Raw genomic sequence first — 21510 nt, 5'->3', positions numbered from 1 at the left:
TTATTTGGTGGAGTTTTTGATAAAGAAATGGAATTCATTCTTACTACAGGATAAGGTCACATTTGAAATGTTTTCAGCCATTGTTCTACGATTGCCTATAAAGTGTTTCATTTTTGTTCCAAGAATATGAAAATCAGTAATGGGATCCTCCTCCATTCCAGGCTATAGCAGGAAGAATTCTAAAGGGCTATAGTTGAGATATTCTTTCTTGGAATTGGAAGAAAATAATTCCATAAGTAATCTGAAAACATATAAACTTAGGTGGGATTAGTTCAAATGGACTTTTCTTTCCTTTTTTTTTTTTTTTTGAGTCCTCTGGCCTCTGCTTCCCAAATGCTATGATTACAGGTATGTACCACCATGCCTGGCATGAGGTGATTTAACAATTAAATCTCACCTGGTCTATGAATGAAATATGGCTAATTACCACACCTGTGATTTAAAGAAGGAAATGTAATTAGAACTATGAGACGTGATTCATTTGTAAGCCAGGAAAAAAGTGTTTTATCACCATTTTTATTGTGCCCGTGAACAACATGAGATATCATTATAATAGCAGCCTTGTGGATATTTGGAGGAAATAACTACCTTTTATAAATGTTTGCATAATAATAATTAAACCTTTAAAACATTCACATAAATGGAATTCCACTGATAGAGGTCACTGGCCGGTAGGATTTGCTAACATTTTTCTTAACTATATGCTTCACATGGAGCATCTATAAACATTCTGAAATATGACGTAAAATATTTCCTATCCATAGCACAACTGTGAATATGTTGATTTAGTTATATGCTTCAAAAATCCCAATGTTGTGTCCCTCCTGCTCTCTGGTGCAGAGGAAGGCAGTACCTACTGCCCTTGATGTCCCTCAGTCTTTTGTATTATAAAGGAGAAATTTGGTTCCTGGTATATGAACCAAGCTGTGAGGCTTGGCACTGTTTATGATGTCTCCACTCCATTTTTCTGCTTCCTAATGAAATTCTGTGTATTCTTTGCCCTGTCTATACTGCCACCTCTTTGGAGATATTATCCTTCCTCTTATTCTCCCTGTGGAAGGATGGAAAGCTTTCCACTGTCAATGACATAGAAAGGATCCAACTGGTCTATAATTATTAGGATCCGATCTTCCCATTAGATATATATCTAAGTATTCTCAATAAGAAAGCAGTGAAACATGGTGTCAAGAACTCAGGCTTTGAAATACCATCCACTTCGAACCAAACTCTGTTTCCATCAGTTACCTGTGTGGATGCCCTGGGTAAGTTTGCCTCAGGGTCTCAGCATTCTGATTTGAAAATCGAGCCTAATCATACTACCTATTTTAGTGAATGAAGTGAGAATTTAATAGATGACATAAATCAGCCAACACACTGTGTTCCATGAACAGTTCTCAGTGGGAGTTGGTTATTATTGTCACTATTATTAATGTCTCTCACACAGGTGTCATTCTTCATTTAACTCTTAACTTTATTGGGGAATCTTTAGCAGAACCTCATGTAGCCCTGACAAACATTGTATTCTCAGGGCTCATAAATTAATAGCTGTGGTTTTTTTCAGTAACTGTTAAAGGACATATCCAACTTGTGCATGACTATGTTATCTGAAAGGATTGACACTACCTTAGCAACCAGAGTTCACTCTTTTTTTGTGTGTCCTAGTTTGCCCAGTCATGGCCTAACCTCTGCCTGCTGTCCTAGTATCATTATTAATAGCTCCCTTTTTGCAAAGCAGTCTATTTTGAATAATAAACATTACGGTCACTCTACTTTTGAGAGGCGTCTCATCAGATTGATTCCTAGAAATTGACATCCTCAGCCTCAATGCCTACACCTTACTCGGCAGCAAATATGGGGAGCAGTAGATACCTGCTGCCTGGACCTGACATCTTGAGTACAGGAGAAATGCCCAGCAAACAGAGCTCATGAAGCAAGGAAAGAAGGAAAAGATAACTGGCTAAAATTAGCTAAGAATGACTGTTAGCTATGAGTCTAAGAGGACAGAAGAAATGAATTGAGAAACTCTTCTGGCCATTGACAATGAATGGTACGATAATCTTCTAGAGATTCAAGAATTCAAGATTCTTGAAAATTCTTGAAGATGACTGAACTTGAGAATTCAGTCGCACATCCAAAACAAGATATCAGACAAAGACCCAAGAAAGCAAATATGGTTACAAATACAATTTGCAAACATTCTTTGCCATATAAACAATAAATACCTCAGGGATGAAACTACTCAAAGTAGATATTATTTCACTGAAATTCTAGAATAAATGCTTAACTCAGTATTGATAGCTACTTATCTGTTTGTTTGAATAGATCAGATAGAATTTATATATCATATATATAAATGAGATATAGGATAGAATGCATTATGCATATATATATAGCATATATGTATGTATATTGATACATATATGATAGTTTAGTACACAGTTAATTAGTTCATAGCCAAAGGAAAGTCCATGGTCAATGTCTTTACCTTCCTGGCTCCTTAGATCTATAATTCATCCCCGCTATGTTTCCTTTTCCCTCTTGTTCCCTCTCTCCTGCAGATCTTGGCGACGAAGAGCTTTCTGGGTCAAACTCCAACTATCTCATGTCATATTTTACTTCTTAAGTCCATTTCCAAATTATAGCATGAGGGTTATAAAGCTTATAAAGGTTATTTCAAGCACCAAAACCCAGTGGCAAGGCGACCGAGGGTTGAGAGTAAAACCTCGGCAATATCTGGAGTTTGAGATCAGGCCAAGTGGGGTCTGAATTCTAGCTCCTCCATACTGGCAGTGAGGCTTTGGCCTTTCATTTATATGAGGGGAATATCAGGGTAACTGACTCCTAGGCTTGTATGAGAATGAAATGAGATTGGGATTATAAAAGACCTCATATCATGCCCAGATCATACTGCAGCAAGAAGATCAAGAATAAGATCTTTGATGGATGACAGACCAAGAGCCTTATTTTTAGTTCCCAAGGGGTAATAACTTGATAGTATGGCTTCAGAAGAAGAGAAATAACAATGTTCTTCTCACAGGATGGTTGTAAAACATAACTACACTCAAAAGATTCACCTCAGTTCTTGGTATAATAAACATGAAATAAGTTTGGGCTGCTCTGACAACAGTTATGATTAGGTTGTTCTACTGACAGAAGGCCCTCATGAATGACAATCACTGTGTTGTCATGGTTGGGATGGCATGAGATACAGCCCTGAATTCATTTGGGAGGATATCATTTTATTTAAATATAGTGTAGAACCTTGAATCTAACCAATCATTTCATAGTACATTTGACATATAGGATAAGTTAGCTAAGTGTTGGAGAATCCACTATGTTTATATTGGGAGGAGTTAAAGAAATGTAAAACCAGAAAGGGACCATTTAACCTTCAGTGTCTTGATTGCTACTTCCCAAAGGTCATTTATCTTATATCACAAAGTGACTGATCTGTTTTAACCTGATCTCAGGCTGTCCAGCACAGCTGTAAGGCCTTATTATGAAATAGGATTTCAACTTAGTTGCCACTAGTCACGTACATGTACCCAAATTTGTGCTCTCAGAGAAAATCAAACATTTGGATATCTACTTGTGGATATGTGAGGGAGAGAATAAAACAAAGAGAGAGAGAAGAAAAAAAAACCTATGACCTTTCTGTAGTCGTTTTCTCCATCCTGCATTCTGGCCAGAGAACAAGTAAATAAAGGCTGGAAACTATGAGCCTGTTTTGACTTTCTTTCTCCTGCTCTCAAGTCCAGCCACTGCCAGACATGAAACCAGGAACAAAGACTATTATTGCTTTACATGGCACTTTCCCTTCTGCTGATCATATTTTCCTAAAGAACTATACCTGGATGTGACTTGTTAGAATCCCAATGATCTTTGTTTTTAATGATTACTGTGATAATCCTTCAGGAAAAAGTCAGGAATGAGACCTCTGCCCCTGTTTTGCAAGAAAAACAAAACAAAGCAAAAAACACAGGAACTGGATCTTGCAAAGTATAGCTTGCCCAAAACACCTATTGAAGATGGAAGGGTCATTTAGTTGCTACCAGCTGTTTGCATTTATACTTCAAGCAACTAAAAAACAACTGCATAACAGACCTGCTGTACTTTCACAACAGCCAACAAATGAAACTGCTGAATAAATTAGGTGTGGAGCTGTTGATTGACAAGGATAACCAATATGGTGTATCAGTGATCCCATGTCTTTTCACAGAGGTTGCTCATAGTCATGCACGCTATAGTTATTTGTTTACTTGTTCATCTCTCTTAGTGAATTGGGAGCTTCTGGTAGGCAGTGTCATATCTTCTTTGATATTTCAGTGCCTGGAACACTATTGAAAGTCAAGAAATGTTACTTTTTTCTTTTTGTAACTCTGCCAAAACAGGGCTGACATTCTAAGCCAATGTGTTGGCATCATCCACTATTTTGTCATATTTTAATCAAAATCTTTCCATTTAAATCTATGTGTTTTATGTTTTTCTTTCTGTTTTTTTTTCAGGCAGCCCCTCAACATTTTCTAGGCAGCTATAACTGTGTCAGCTACTGCAAGGGTTACACAGATGGAGAAAATCTTTTCCCTCTCTTTATGTGAGATTACCCGGTCTGTGTTATAAGCCAAACTCTATATATTCAGAAGTCATCCTAATAAATATTTTAGGGTTTATTTGATAGTTCTGGTTGTCATTTGGAACAGAAGATCAGTTCAGCACCACTGCAATTTCATATTGAATAAACCACTATGAGTCTCATTTGGCTAGTGCTGGATCATATGGAGACAATATGAATCTTATTGCCATCAAGAAACAACATGAATATCAAATGAAAGAATTGGGAATGCGTATCAGTTTTCATAATAGAAGTTGGTAATGATGGAAGCACACTTTCTTGTCACAAAGGGGACTTTTGGTAGGCAAGCTATTGTTATGTTGTGTGGAGAGGGTATGGACCTCAGTGACTTCTTTGCCTTTGATGTTTTGCCTTTCTATGTAGTAGTGTTGTGTGTGATACACTGATAATCCAGGAAAATGCACAATCACCATAAAAGGAAATTTTTCTATTAGTCTAAGAATAATCATTTATAGTAAAACCACCTGACAAAAACATGTGGAGGCATATCACCCTCATGAAGACCAAAGGTAGTTTTATAACTGAAGATTACTTTCTTCTTTGTAGAAACCCATATGGTGCCAACACAGACATCAGTCATCTGCAATACTGCCTCATTCAATTCCAAGAAAAGTTAAGAACTTTTGTCCCAAATTTGGATTAGAATTTAGTTGCTTTATCATTGTTGGCTCAGTTACTGAAAGTCAGCAGCACATAGATTCAACAGGAGTAGAAAAAAACAGCAGAAACACAGTGGTCATGGAAGACAGCTCTCTGCCATGGACATACTCAGATTGATATTACCTACACCTCTTCTTCTTTCTCTTCAGGTGTATGTCTACAAAGATAATGCTTACTCCACAAAGCCCTGTCTAACTGTTGACTTTTGAGCTTTCTAGGGGCACCATTGGAGAAGATTGTTGGAACTACCCCACCTAATAATGCATAATACAGACATTTGTTTGTCCAATCATATACCCATTCTATTATCCATACACCCATCTGTTCATTCTTCAACCATGCATGCATCATGCATACATCCATACAATCAACCACTTATATGTATGTATGTATATTGTATGTTTGTATATACACATGTATATACATATATATATACATGTATACATATGTATATACATATATGTATATGTACATATGTGTGCATATTGTATGCATGTATATATACATACATAAATACCTTTACTCACTTAGCCAATAGAGATCAGTTGAGAGATATGTCTATTTTTTCTTGTGGAATGTTGCCCAAGTGAATCTACAGTAATGCATATGTATGCATCCAGAAATAAAAGGGTGATAAGGTGGACAAAGGAACATTATAACCAACATGTCTGGCTAAGAAGAGCAGTATGTTTCTCTCTCTAGAGAGTGATCTTCCTCTGACACTTTTCTCCTTCCCCTTTCATGAGAGAAAAAGTGCTCGTTGGACTCTGACACAATTTTTTTCTGTCTTGAATCCTGTCCAGAGGTTGCATTTGCTGGTTAAAGGAATTTTAAGCATGATCAAATAAACTAGTCTAAATGGGTCATTTGAACTAGAGGAAATACTACTTTGAGATGGGGAAAGGTTGAGCACGTGTTTCATAGAGATAATCCATCCTAACTCCATACCAATCCTGCTCCACATAGAAGTAAGGATGAGGCATCGTAGGTGAGCCAAGAGGCATGGCTGGTTTTCTAGATGTGTTTTGGTTGATTTCAGTAGAATGCAGCTTTGCGGAATTCAGGCCCTGGAATGATTTGGTATTGCAGTGAGCAGTAAGAAAAATCCAAATTACAAAATACAACAAACTTCATATGGAATTTTTCTATTGCCCTCAGGCAGAATGATTTTTGCTTGATTTTGGCATTCAGGCTGCACCTTGGACTTTTGTGAAATTTGCCTTGCAACACATCATGTACTGTTGATTTTGGCTCAGCATGATGGTGGAAACTTGTGAGGGAGCCTGGTATAGCAAAAAAAAAAAAGAACCAGAAGGAATTGAGAAACCTGGGTTCTAGTGCTAGCTCTACAACAAACAAGTTTGCAGTCTTCAAACTCACACAACCTTTGGGGCTTTCACTTTCCTGTCTGTGAAGTGAAACTGAATAAGTTGTTTTCTTGGATCTCAATAGATGTCAAAAGATATACAACACATAAAAGATGCTATAACTGAGGAACGTAGAAGGAAACACTGAAAGGTACAAATAAGAATGATAATAAAGAGCCAAATTTATCTGACTTCAAAAGCTTCCTCCAAACTAGACACGCATTGTCCTATGAACTTGGCTATATTCTCAAGACAACTGACTGGATTTGGACTGAATTTCCAGTATGAAACCAAAGTCATTGTGAGGAACCAAGGCAAATATGATTCAGGGAAAAGACAGTGCTTTGGAATGCTTTTTACATTTCAGATAGTGTCTTGTGTTTTCTTATGGCTGGTTACAGACCATGATCCTCCTGTACCTGCCTCTGAAGTAACTGGAATTATAATTATGCATCTCCATGTCAAGCCCTATTTGGAGTTGTGAAACATTCAATCAGGATTGTTTCTCAGCCACTTAATGGGTGTGTGATTAAAGAAATTCATTAGACCTCAGTGAGTAAAATGTAGACATTCATATTCACATGAAAATAATGCAAATATGATAGATTCAAGGGATGTCACAAATAGTATAATTCCTTAGAAAGCCAAAAATCAAAGTTCAGCAAAATAAAACACCAGGAATCGGGTACTCGAAAGGAATGGGGTGGGGTCAATGGGAAAAGGGCAGGCCAATGAAGATAAAAGAGGGAAAATGAAGTCAAGAATTCAATCAATGTATAGCCTACAAAATTAAGAAGAGTGAAAGAAGGGGCAGAATGGGTGACAAGCTTGAAAGAGGTAAAATTGATCATGATATAAAACATTTATAAACTGCTTTGTTAAATGACAACTCCTTTGTACAACTACCTAAAAAATAACTTCATAAAACATTGTATATGAAAATATCTGGGGTATATACTAAGTTCTCTCCAGTCTCCCTTTTAGCATAAGAAATGAACCTGCAAGGACCAATTCCCTGACTGTGGAAGAATAAAGGAGATGTTTGTGGGGACATGTAGGAACCCTCATCTTATGTGCCAAACGAAGTACTTTATCTATCTAGAAGTGATGAGGACCTGTCAACGCCGCCAAAATGCTGAAAGGTACTTTCTGTCAATGTTTCCATTTAGTGGAGGCTGCTCAATGAGACTGCTTATTTTATGACTAGCAAGATTCCTTTCAGAAGATTTAACACCATGATAGGATCAAGATTCTCCCTTACCCCATCCCAACATAATCCTTCAAGCAAGTATGTTAGTATGTGACACAAGACCTGGGAAAAAACTTTAAGGAAAAAAGTTAATTGTTTCCAAAGTTTCTCAGATCTCAGTCCATGATCACCTGGCCCAATTGTTTCTTTTTTTTTTTTTTGTCTGTCATGGGATTTGAACTCAGGGCCTTGAAGCTATCCCTGCCTGACCTTTTGCATTCCAGGCCATTGCTCTGCCACTTTACCCCACAGTGCCACTTCCAGTTTTCTAGAACTTTATTGGAGATAAGAATCTCATGGGCTTTTCTGCCCTGGCTGTCTTTGAATCTCAATGTATACTTAAAAATGGCGACGACATACATATATATGTACATATACACATCCATTCACCTATATAATTCATTTACATAATATACATACTATATAATGAAATTAGCAAACACTTTGTAAACAGGAACAGAACAGAGGCAACTATGAGAATATAACAGAGGAATCTGAAGGTTTTTAATGTACAATATATGCAACTATGGAGTTATCACAATTGATTAATAATATATGAGATCTAAACAGAGAAATTCCTTAAAAATTACAATTTTTAGCTGGGCACCAGTGGCTCACTCCTATAATCTCCTAACTACTCAGGAATCTGAGATCTACTGATCATGGTTTGAAGCTAGTGTGGGCAGGAAAATCTGTGGGACTTTCTTCAATAAACCATCAAAACACCAGAAGTGGAGCTATGGCTCAAGTAATAGAGAGCTAGTCTTGAAGGAAAAAATATTCAGAGATATATATTAGATTCCTAACTGCAAATTAAGAACAGTAAGGGAAGGGGTGGGTAGGAAAGGGATGGTGACAATGTTGAAAAGCCAAGGCATTGATCAAGATATGTTATATTCATAAACTGTTTTGTTAAATAGCAACTCTTCAATATAACTATTTAATGAAAGTTTTCTTTAAAAAAAAAAAGCAAACTTAAAAATCTTAAGAACTGCAAGGGGGAAATAAAGACTCAGGGATAACACGCAGGCCCTGAGTTCAAGCCCAGGACCAGGCACAAAACAAACAAACAAATAAAAATTTTGGCAGGAAGTATGCCTTTGGGTATTCTTCCTTTTTTTTTCTTTACATAATCTATTTGGCTTAGACCAATAAAAATTCAAGCAGAAAAAAAAAAAGAAATGAATGGCTCCTCTCTTGGTCTTGAGCATATTGCAGTGATAACATGAAGGACTAACTTAATCAATGATGTTTATGACTGGATTGGGTTTTTTCCATTCTCCAGCACAATCTTCATTGGTTCATCTGGTGGCCATGTGGTGCTATCTGATCAGCTACTTTCTGACTTACAAACTTTCTGAGTTACATTCTTGTATTTTGTTACCCAATAGTCATAAGTTTGATGAAGCCTAAATATTCTGCTTCAAATGTTTTTCAAATTCATGAATTATATACTATAAGTAAATCACACACACACACACACACACACACATACACACACACACACACACACACACACACACACACACACACACAAAGAATTATATAATTTCTATAAAGCAGCCAAGAATAGATTTTAGATGCAAGTAAGCTAACTACCATTATTTTGAAATATTGGGAAGCACAGTGATATTTTGAGACATCTGTATCAATGGCAATATGATACTAAAACAGTTTTCCTTCTATTTGTGACACACACTGTGGTTTGATACAGCCATCTCAAGAAGGAATATGACTTCCAATTATAGTAAAATGCAATATGCAATTTTTTCCCACTCAAGTTCATAGAGTCTCCTCAATTCTTCTAGATCCCCCCCCAAAGAAAGATGAAATTCTTATTAGAGAGAGGTTATTTTGGTTTTGATTTATATTTTAATCTGTTCCCTGAACTGGGTGTGGTGCAACATGACTGAAATCCTATTCTAAAGAATGAGGCACAAAGCTTTCACTTGGAGCTCAGTGAAGGCACCATAGTAAATCTCTGTCTGAAAGAAAAATGAAAAAAGATTTGCCTTTAAACATCACACATAGTAAGTCTGCTTATACTCTTCTGTTTCTTTTACATTAAGATTCCCATTAAAAACAGTGACACTTTTCCCAGAATTTTCAGTAGCCTTAACACTTTTTCCTTCACGAGCAGGATTTATTGTTTTTGTTGTTGTTTCTAAACTAAACAGTGAATCTAGAAAGGTAGATATGTTTTCTAGATTATTCTGACCAGCCTGGAGACTCCTATGGGTATAAAGGATAAATTTACAGACACTCTAGCATCCTCTACTAATGAAGTTTTCCTTCATGTGAGAAAACATCCTATAAAAATAATTGATTTAAGCCAGACGCCAGTGGCACACGCCTGTAATCCTAGCTTCTCAGGAGGCTGAGAGCTGAGGATCACAGTTCAAAGCCAGCCGGGGCAGGAAAGTCCATGAGACTCTTATCTCCAATAAAAACCACTAGAAGACCGGAAGTGGCGCTGTGGCTCAAGTGGTAGAGCACTCGCCTTGAGTTAAAGAGTGCAGGGACAGCGTCCAAGCCCAGAGTTCAAGCCCCACGACCGACCAAAAAATAGAATAAAATAATTGATTTAATGACCAACCAAAAAAACAGAATAAAATAATTGATTTAATTTTTAAAAACCTCAGTCATAAAGTCCTTTTGTAAAAAGGAGTTCACTGATTTTTGATGGTAATTGGACTTCATTTCTAAAATGATCTTTTTAAACAATTAAAAAGGCAGAAGAGATCTGTGATGAAACAAAAAAGGGAAAAAAATCCCTTTCCAGAATAGATGAGAGAATTGTCACTTCTTTCACTACTGCTAGATGTGTGTGTTTAAAGCATTTGGAGACAGTCTTCCCACAGATAAACAACAGTCTCCAATCCAAGCTCTAAATTAGGTGCTGCCAGATCTCTGTAGATGCAGATCAAGTACAGTTCATCATGGACCAATTCTGAAATGAAAGATTAATAAGGATCGGCTTCTATGTCTAGATACTCGGAAGGATCAAGGTTTGAAGCTAGCCTATGCTTAGAGTGGCTGAGACCCTTCCTCCCATCTCAATAGATAAAAGACAAGTGTGGTGACATGTTCCTGCCATTCCATCTTTGCAGGAGGCATCGATAGAAGGACCACTGCAGTTCAGCCTGCCTGCCCACTCCCATGCTGAATACTAAAGAAGATTCCAATGCTAGAACACCTGGTTAGCAAGCACGAGCTTAACATTTAGTGAAAGATGTAAACCTGCGGAAAAGTATGAGGAAGAATAAAAACATATAAAAGCAGAGGAGGAGAAAGGATCTGAAATGAGGCAAAGAAAATATTTTAGCTGTTGTTATAATGATCAGACTTAAATTGTCTAAATTAAGGCAAAATGATACTGTAGTGTCAGAGTGTCATAGATTATTATTACCCTCAAACGCTATTATGATTGTTGGTTATTCTTGTTCTTTCCTGCTGATATTGAGTTGTCTAAGGTACACTGTCTTCTTCACAAATCACCCCCTACAAGCTTGCACAATAGTTTACATGTAGCATCTTCTCAATACCTATGAGTGAATAAGTGCATGAAAGTACAACATATTAGAAACCAGATGGAGAAGGTGGATGTGAAAGTCAGTTCTGCCATTTGCTTTTTGAAAGCCCTAAACACTAGTACTCACTTCTGTGAAATTGGGATAGGAAGGATATTAGTTCAAAGTTTTCTATAGATTAGATGAATGCTTATAAAATGTTGAGCAAGCCAGACATTTTCACACAAGGGACGATCAGGACCTGATGTTAAGGGCTGGGATGAAACCCAATGATTCAAATCCTTCATCATAAAGAATGAACAGAGGAGAGACTAGACTTTGCAGAATAGGTATAAATTCAACTTGTCAGAGTTTCTTTGGAAACCACTTTTTTCATGATCATACAATGATGGCATCTAAGTTAACAAAGGCCCCAAATGATTTGATTCTGTGAAACAAAAGCATGTTGATAGACTGTTTCCTTTAAATATTTTATTATTTTTATCCAGAGAAGGAAAACACTAAATGTATGTTCCTGTTTACTTGATTTATTTATGTATTTATTGCTTTGGTTTGAGACAGATACTTGCTAGGTAGCCCCAGGTTGATCTCAAACCCATGATCTTCTGATGTCTGCTTCTCAAATGCTAGGATTCCCAGTGTGTAATCCTTGACTGGCTTTTAAATGTGTTTCCCATATTCTTTATTCTTTATTAGGGTAAAGACATATGTATGTAAATATGAAGTTTCACATTTCAGCATCACTAAAATTTTTTTGTAAAATTACTGGGTGCTGGTGGCTTAAGCCTGTAATCCCAGCTACTCAGGAGCCTGAGGTCTGAGGATCATTGTTTCAAGACAGCACAGGCAGAAAAGTCCATGTGATTCTTATCGCCAATTAACCTCAGAAAAGTCAGAAGTGGAGCTGTGCATACACACACACACACACACACACACACACACACACACACACACACACACACACACACACACATTTTTAAATTTTTCCTGCCCTCATGAAGTATGCCATTATCACAGGAGTAAAATTGACCCAGGCCTATTTTCTTTCAAGTAGTAAGATTGAGGATATTTTTGGCTTCATATATTTATAGTGCATAAACTTGAGTATGTATATATTTTATTAAATGCATTCCTATGACTACAAATCTAAATCAATTAATAATCTATCAATCATATATATATATATATATACTTTTATTATTATTCCACAAAAGAAAGGACATCTAGGTAACTTCTGAATGTTTTTCTTATGAATGAGTACATGGTGCATGGTTGTATTTGTAGGTATCCAATGTTATAGTTATAATGAACTTTATTTACAGCTTGCAATGTGGTGGTGGAGACTAAATTAGATTATATGAGTGAACTGTATTCTGTAATCTGGCCCATGTTGTGCTTTTTTTTTTTTTTTTTTGGTCAGTCATGGGGCTTGAACTCTGGGCTTGAGTGTTGTCTGTGCACTCTGGCTCAAGGCAAGCAATCTACCCCTTGGGCCACAGCTCCACTTCCAGTTTTCTGTTGGTTAATTGGAGATAAGAGTCTCATGGACTTTCCTGCCCAGGATGGCTTTGAACTGTAGTCCTCAGATCTCAGCCTCCTGAGCAGCTGGATTACAGGTGTGAGCCACCGGCACTAGGCCCACGTTGTGCATTTAATAAATGTTAGAAAAAAATCTTAATTTAAAAAATGTTAGTAAGGGAAAATTAAAGATCACTTACAAATGAGATTCCTTGCAAAACATTCATTAGATAAATCTCATTTTAGAATTTTTGGTCATGCTGTCATACTATATTTGTGCTTATTAACTATTCTATTTATTATATTTTCTTATTTACAATTTTTCATTATACTTAGTAACTATGACCAAAACACTATTTCTGTACTCAAAAGATAGAGTGCATTAATTAGAACTTATAACTGGATGAAAGCAGGCAGAGGTGACTAGTTTTCCCCATAGATGATAAGATGGATTTTCACTTAGAAAAGGCTGCAGAGTTTAGATGAATACTATTTTTAATGCAGACAATGTTTGTAATGGACAAAGTCAATTTAGCATTTCATACAAGCTAGTCCAGTATTAGTCTGCTTAGCATGTTCCTTTTTTCCCCTTTACTGTTTAAATAAATTAAAGAAGAAGAAAGTTTTAGCTTGGAACTGCCACTAATCTATGTCATCAAAATCATATCTGAGAATATTTGTTTTCTAGGCCTCATGTTGTTCAAAAGTTCCCGTACAAGAGGACTTTTCCCTAAAACTTCTGTTTCAAAGTCGTTTGCATTCCTTATCTATGAATGGATCGTACATGCACATGGGTATGCCTCCTGGTGATGATTTTGCTATCTGCCTGAATACTAGAAGCTAATCTATGTCATTTTTATCCCCTTTCCTTTCAGCTGGACATGGTTTTAAATGGATGGTAATCTGAAAAGGGGAAGAGAAGTTGGAGTTTCTCTGGTGATCTGAGAAGAATTAAGCAATGCTACCATAGAAAGAGAAAAACAGCCATGGAGACTTTCAAAATTTATTCCCCACTTTTGGGGACTTGTTTCTCTTCTTTGTTAATAGTCTACTATTAGAGCATTGTGTCTGCTACCATGGTGATGCTAGGTGAATCTCTACCTTCCACCTAGGCTTTCCCAGTTCTGGGGCATAACTCTAGTCCACAGCTGGGAGTGTAGCCCATGCTAACCTGGCTGAGCCAGGGGAGGCACAATGACCTCCCTTTCCTCCCAGACACAAAGAATATTGACTTTGTCCCTGAAAAAAAAAACATCCATTGCCTTGATTCAAGGATACCATACTTCCAGTACAGTGCCGTGGCCCCAGAGAAGAAGGAATCCATACACTCAAGGCCTCATTCATGCAAGCACACTGCTGAACAGTGGATGGACACTGGCCTGGGCCTCCTGGGAACCGTTTCCCCAAAGCATCAAAAATACTCACGCTGGATAGGAAGGTGGCTTAGTGGTAGAGTGCTTGCCTAGCACGCATGAAGCCCTGGGTTCAATTCTGCAGTACCACATACACAGAAAAAGCCAGAAGTGATGCTGTGGCTCAAGTGGTAGAGTGGTAGCCTTGAGCAAAAGAAGCTCAGGGACAGTGCCCAGGTCCTGAGTTCAAGTCCCAGGATTGGGAAAAAGCAAACAAACCAAAAACATTAAAAATATATATACTCATGCCTCAAAAAAAAATTGACTTTCTTTTCCCCATAGCATCCATCCCAAATTTTTGCGTTCTTGTCTCTGCATTTTTTTAATCGACAGATACCATTGATCTAGGATTTCAGATGGTTTCAAAGACCCCTCTGTGTCCCATAAAGCCCACATCTTCAGTGGTAAGATGTATGGCAGTTGAACCAAAGACAGCAGAGACAAGGTTGCATCTGAAGCTAATATCTTGAACCCAGAAATTACTTTTAATCACTCTTTTTTTTCTATCAGAATATGGGTGTCTTGATTTAGATTTAAGATGAACTAGGTTAACCATCTCTGAGCTGCTAAGAGGCAGACTCATGGCTGTACTTGTTCAGTATACATCTTAGACTGTGGACCCCAATCAGACAAGCTATTACAGCCCTGTGTTTTTTTTGAAAGCTATCTTGTTAGTATACTGAAGGTACAGTTGATTGCCAGTGTACAAAATAGATCTTGTGTTCTTTAGCTTACATTTGTGATATTCTTAAAATAAAGGGCATGCTTACTGATAAAGTAGTACATAAGCATTTCCCCTGGATAGCTAACCCAGGAAGTCCCATTCTTCCTCTTTCTCTTTTCTGTATTCTGTATCCCTTTTTCTCACCCATCTCCTGACAGATAAAGAAAAAGACTGCTTGAACAAAGAGTGAGGCTAGTTAAAAGAAAATAAAGTTGAGTTCACTCTTAAATAGGTTGTTACTTTCCTTACTTTGCCAGAGAGTAGTCATTCTGGAAGAAAAACTGGAAATAAGTCCTCCTGGATGACGTATGCCTTAAGACTGTACACTGTGCTTTCTGGATACGAGACTACATCATAATGGAGAGGCACTGCTAAGCCAATTGAAGTCCCGGAGCCTTCCCCTGGAGAAGCCCTGACTTTCTCAGAGCTGCATGCTGCCCCCTACTGGCCCACATGCACAACAATGTCAGCCCATCAACTATATTCACTTCAATCCTACACCTGTGTGGGATGTACCAGTGAGCACTGAGGACTTCATTAAAAAATATTCAACATCATCAAAAATATATACTAAGATACATACTAACTAAAGATGATTAGGAGAAATAAATTAATTTTCTCTTTGATTCCTGGACACATAGTTAAAGATGCCCTCATTTTATATCTGCTGCTTCAGATCAGTTGTTCAACCTTCTCATTCTCCACATTAGTAGCCTCACATGGCACTGGCACTCCTCAACAAAGCAGATCCCACCTGGAGCTGGATCCTGTTGATAGTCTTGCCGTTCAGAAAGACCTTCCCTATCGGAAGTAGTAAAGTGGGAAATACACTGAAGTTGTGGATCAGTGTTTCAGAGAATGATCTGAGCACTATTTTAGCCTGACACTTGGTCAGATTTGATTCTACATATTAGGTAAACACATCTGTTTCAAAGACAAGGGAACTATGTAGTAAAGGAGAGAAGACAGTGAATCAAACAAGTAAAAGGAACTGTGTGTCTATGCACATCTTCCCTTTTAGCAATTTGCCTTACATGTTAGTCCTGTGTGAATCTTAAACCCAAAACCAGGTGCATTTTCCCTGACTTAATTCATTCCTCATCTCCTAAATACCTAAAGAAGCCTAATCGTCAGATTCTGTCTGCCTGCAATCTGGCATACTTACTGTGAAAACACTGGAGTGAAAAAGCAGCAAGTCAGGTAGGCTAGTCCCTTCAATATCAGCAAGAACTCAGGGCCTAACATTTTTGAATCAAAAGAAGACTAAGGAAAGAGTATTTACTTTAAAATGATTTAAGGACCTGTACTTTGTTTAAACTTTCCCGAACTTATACCCTGAAGATGTAGAGACCCATATCTACTACAATTTGTAGAGAATGAGCATTTTTGCTTTCATATAGAAAAATGATAGCACAAAACAATGAATAATATTGTTTAGATTTATCTTTGCAAAGTCATCAATGCCTCAGCTTAAACAAGGTATATATTCGGACTCATACTTGTTCAGTCAGTGCCAACATATCTAATACTGCTTCAGAGTTTGGTAAGAGAAACAAGTCACAATTTACTTCTGATTTTGCAGTGATAGAAATTACAGCATGCTTATAAATAATTTGAAACTGTCCTTTCAACCACTCTTTGAATTTGCTGGATCAATTATTTTGTATTTTTTGACTAGCAAATGCTTTATCAGTTATTTCTTTTGTGATATAAAAGGAGAAAAAATTCATCTATGACATTAAAATATCCTCTCCCAAGTGTAATATTCATAATCACTTGCCATATCTACTCTTTGACACATTTTTAAAAATACCCTGTTGAATTATTATTCACATTAGTTCATGGTCCCAAAATGTAAAGTTTTTACGATCTCAAAGTTTTCAGGATCCCATGTATTTCCCTAAATTATGAAAAAAACTTAATGATTTGATTTAAAACAATTCAGGCAGGAACCTGTGTGGCTCATATATGTAATGCTAGCTACTCAGGAGGCTGAGATCTCAGAATCCTGGTTCAAAGCCAGCCCAGGGAGACAAATCTAAGAGACTTATCCCCAATTAACCACCAAAAAAGTGGAAGTGAAGCTAGAGCACCGTTCTTGAACAAAAAAGCTAAAAGACAACAAGCAGGCCTTGAGTTCAAGCCCAAGTACCAACACATACACACACACACACACACACACACACACACACACACACACACACACACATCAGATCAACATAAATTCTGCATAGTAATACACGGAGCAAATACCTTCCTTAAAATTCCCTTATCTCGTTTGGTCAGGCACATATCTTGGGATAAGAATTGTTCTGAAAAATTATGTACCACTGAGTCATGAATTGACTGTGAATCATGGATGAATGGTTTGGATATGATCTACAGGGAAGTCATTAAGAGTGCCATTTAGACTTAAGATACCACACTTGATTGCCTTGCACACACCTGCTAAGTTGCATTCTCTTCTTGAACTACAATCCTTATTTGTGCAAACAATAAGCTGTGTTTTGGTATGGTAGGTGCCAGTGGATCACACATCTGATCTTAGCTATTCATGAGGCTGATATCTAAGGATCATGGTTCAAAGCCAGCCTGGGTAGACTATTATATCCAATTACCTACCAAAAAGCCAGAAGTGGAGCTGTAGCTCAAATGGTTGAGTACTAGTCTTAAGTATAAGAACTCAAGGACAGTGCCGAGATCCCGAGTTCAAGACTCAGGGTGGACATTAAAAATTTTTTAAAAGGAGCTTTGATAGCATCTCACAGCAGTTGAATAACAACTGTACATGAGAGTTGTCTGAAGCAAGGCAAGTCTTTAACCATTTATTCTATCTCTGTTGGTTGGCTTAAAGTACTTAAACAATGTTAATTTAGTCACAAATAATCAAAAGGGGTTAGGTGGAGAATTGTTATATGATCATATTTAAAATTCTGAGTCAAACCTATGAAATCACAGAAAAATAAATAGCTTCAAAAATCTTACACCTCAAAACTAAAAGGTGTAACAAGACAGGATGTACTAAGTAAGTCTCCATTTTTTAAAAATAACAGTCTGACTACATAGTCCAGGCTAGCCTGGAACTCACAATCCTCCAGCCTCAGCTGCCTCCAATTGATCCATAACTTTTTAACATGGTAGCATGTAAGAGATTGAAACTCTTCTTATCTGAAGGTGCAAAATACAAGTGTCTTCAATTCATAAGACAAGGTAAAAATAACATGCATGCACAGAAAAAGTCACAGATAATCACATTAAAAGATATCAATCACCTTTCTCTTCCTTCTTCAACCACAGCATAATAAGTACACCTTGGCTAGAACCATTCAAAATAAAAACCCTGCCCAACTCCACGGTGCTGCCTATTCCTGTAGGGAGAATATCACTCTGATAGGTAGGTGTGAAATGGTCAAAGACTGCTACCTAAACAATACATGCCCTTTGACTAGCTACAGGTCACCATTCTAGTGAAGATCACCTGGAGCGATTCTATTTACAGATTGCAGGCAGCTTGTAAGTCCTGTGGTTAATGAAAACAAAGAGATCTCGAGATCAAGGTTAAGGTCTTTGCCTTACACCTACACACAATCCAAGAGGTGATTAAACCTTGTGTCCTCAAAAAAAAAAAAAAAAAAAAAAAAACCGGGCGCACTGATCGTTGTAATTCTCTAGGATGGCCAGGCAATACACTCACCCAGGGTTTTATGCTGACCGGCCACAGAACAAAGTCCAATTCCTTCTAAGTGCCATGTGAAGGTAGAAATCAGAAACCATGCCTGAGTCAGGTTAGTGGTGGCAAGCTGCATACCTGCAAAAGATGTGCTGAAGCCTCCTCCTCTTCCTCTCCTCGTCCTCCTGGCGTCCTTTCTATCAGTGCCCCCTCGTTGTTTTTTGTTTTTTTTTGCTTTCTCGGTAACACAGTCCACAGCCTGGGGGATGTAAGTTTGCTCTCTCCTGGCTGCAGTTTCAGCAGGTCTGCAGCGGGTTGCAGCAGACTAGGGTGAAGTGCGCCAGGGCTCCGGGAGGACAGAACGTGCCTGGCCACCACCACCACCAGCCCCGGCTCGGGCTGCTGTGCCTGCAGATGTGGAAGGAGTCAGGAGACAGCTCTGGCTGCTCTTGGCGCTGCGTGGGGATATTATCACAGTCTGGGATTTCTATTGGCTCTGAATACTAAACAAATCACACCAGCCACCCCCCCCCCCTCCCCTTCTCCCTTTCACTCAGCACTGGTTTCTCATCTAACCCACAAACATTGCAGCCACACACACTTCAGTCGCTCGCAGTGTTTCTCTTTTCCTCCTTCCAGTCTGTGGATTTACAACCTTGTGGTCAGCGCTAACATTTTTGTTAGCAGACTTCCAATCCAAACGTTTCTTGTTTATGTAGAGAAATTCTCAATCCCTTGAACCCGCAAAAACCACTCGTTCCCTTCAAATCCTCTTCCCCCTTTGGTAGATGGGTTTGAAATGTGAGGAATGCAGAAAGCCTGTGTGTGATAAGTAGAACCTTCGCGCGAGCGCACACATGCTCTCTCTCTCTCTCTCTCTCTCTCTCTCTCTCTCTCTCTCTCTCTCTCTCTCTCTCTCTCTCTCTCTCTCTCTCTCTCTCTCTCTCTCTCACACACACACACACACACACACACACACACACACACACACACACACACACACACAGAGCCAGGCTCCTTTTGTTTTGAATAATTGAGGTCAGGGAAACTAAAAGCAAGCGGACCCTAATAACCCAAGTGAGAGTTTAATAAAATCTTCAATGAACTCAGTGCAAAACGCTCATTGTTTGTATTTGTTTTCTGTTCCAACTAGTGCTAGATTATGGTTACCTCCTCCCCCTCCTTGAATTCAGGGCTCTGCCTGGTCTTTTTATTTTTTATTTTTACTTTTTGCTTTTGTTTTGGTTTTGGTTTTGGTTGGTTGTGAGGCTTGAACTCTGAGCCTGGGCTCTGTCCCTAAGCTCTTCAGCTCAAGTCGAGTGCTCTACCACTTGGGCCACAGCACCACTTCCTCTCTCTGTTTTTTAGATGAGGCCTTTACACCATCTCTCTGATTTCTTTTGCTCGAGGTTGGCATTTTACCATTTGTCCCTTAGCTTTAGCTTCTGCTTCATCTTCTTCCTCTCCTTCTTGTCCTCCTAATTCTCCTCTTCCTTCTTTTCCTTCTTCCTTCCTTCTCCTTCTCCTTCTTCCTCTCTCCCTTCTTACGGCCAATCGGAGATAAGAATCTCACAGATTTTCCTGCCCAGGATGGCTTTTAACTGTGACCCTCAGATCTCAGCCTTCTGAGTATCTGGGATTATAGGCATGCACTACCAGTTTCTGATTAGTCGTGTTTATTCAATACAGAGATTTCTAATGCAAATCAGCTTCCTCTATATCCAAAGAACATGGAAAAGGATACTATACCAATTCTTGGGTTCTGTGAACTTGGTGGGTTCTATCAGCGCCCTGTCTCTGGACAGACTCCTGGTGTCATGTTGGAGAGAAGACTTCTAAACTCAGCTGATAAAGGTGCTTATAACTCAATAGGGACTATAAACCTTTGGCTCCTCATTGGAAAAAGAATACAAGAAAAGGTTCCTGAGGTCTCCCATGATGCTTAGCTGGAAAAAAATCTCACCTTTCACCATGTTTTGTAAAACAGATCCTCCTTTAGCCTTTTCTGCAAATTAGTTTCTCTGGCATTCATGGAAATTTCAGTCACAGTTATTCTTGACAAGTTGCCATTGCTTTGGAAATCACCGAGCTCTGTTTAGATTTTGATCATAGCTTAACAATGATTTGGTCCTGCATGATCCCCATTTATATATTAGGTTTATAATAATTGGATTCTTGACAAGTCATAGCAAGTTTTTCAATGACATCATAGAAATTTGTAATTAGCTTTTGCAATTATCACCAAACATTTTATCTTTCTTTTCTTACTTGGATATTCTAAGTATTCTAAAATGGAATCTTTTTACCAAATGGTCCAGCTGCCCCATACTCTGATTTCTCTTCAGATCATATGAATATATTGCCTTTTACAAAATGAGCCACCCTAATATCATCTAACATTAACAACAATAACAAAAAAAGCAGCACAAAACCAAATTTGGCTGCCAGTTCCTGCTAACCACAGTCCAACTTGATATGATAGGATCACTTTAACAACCTTTCCTACAGGTAAACAACTAAAAATTAATAGTATCATCATAAAGCTTTAAAATATAGAGTACAATGAGTTTCTTAAACACATTTTTATTAGCATCAATTGTACAGGGCTATTTAATTTGGGAATATCAGTCCATCTATACAAACAGTGTACCTGGATCAGATTTACCCTTCATCCTCCCTCATTCCCCACCCCTTACCCAAATCAATCTCAACAAGCTTCATTGTTCCAGGTTCACACATGTCCATAA

The 21510-nt window shown here is 38.1% G+C and overlaps 1 protein-coding gene across 1 annotated transcript in view; it reads right to left on the bottom strand.

Annotated features, from left to right (window-relative positions):
• Grem2 (gremlin 2, DAN family BMP antagonist) overlaps positions 1 to 19535 on the bottom strand; it is a 95144-nt gene extending 75609 nt beyond the window's left edge. The window contains exon 1 of the mRNA XM_070034270.1: positions 18902 to 19535. The gene's annotated coding sequence lies outside the window, so the exon portion shown is untranslated. The remainder of the gene's footprint in view (positions 1 to 18901) is intronic.
• Between the last annotated feature and the right edge of the window lie 1975 nt (positions 19536 to 21510).

The sequence above is a fragment of the Dipodomys merriami genome, unplaced genomic scaffold (genome assembly GCF_024711535.1).
Source record: "Dipodomys merriami isolate MVZ:Mamm:240054 unplaced genomic scaffold, mDipMer1.0.p SCAF_24, whole genome shotgun sequence".
Lineage (NCBI taxonomy): Eukaryota > Metazoa > Chordata > Mammalia > Rodentia > Heteromyidae > Dipodomys > Dipodomys merriami.
This window is presented reverse-complemented; position numbering and strand designations above follow the sequence as displayed.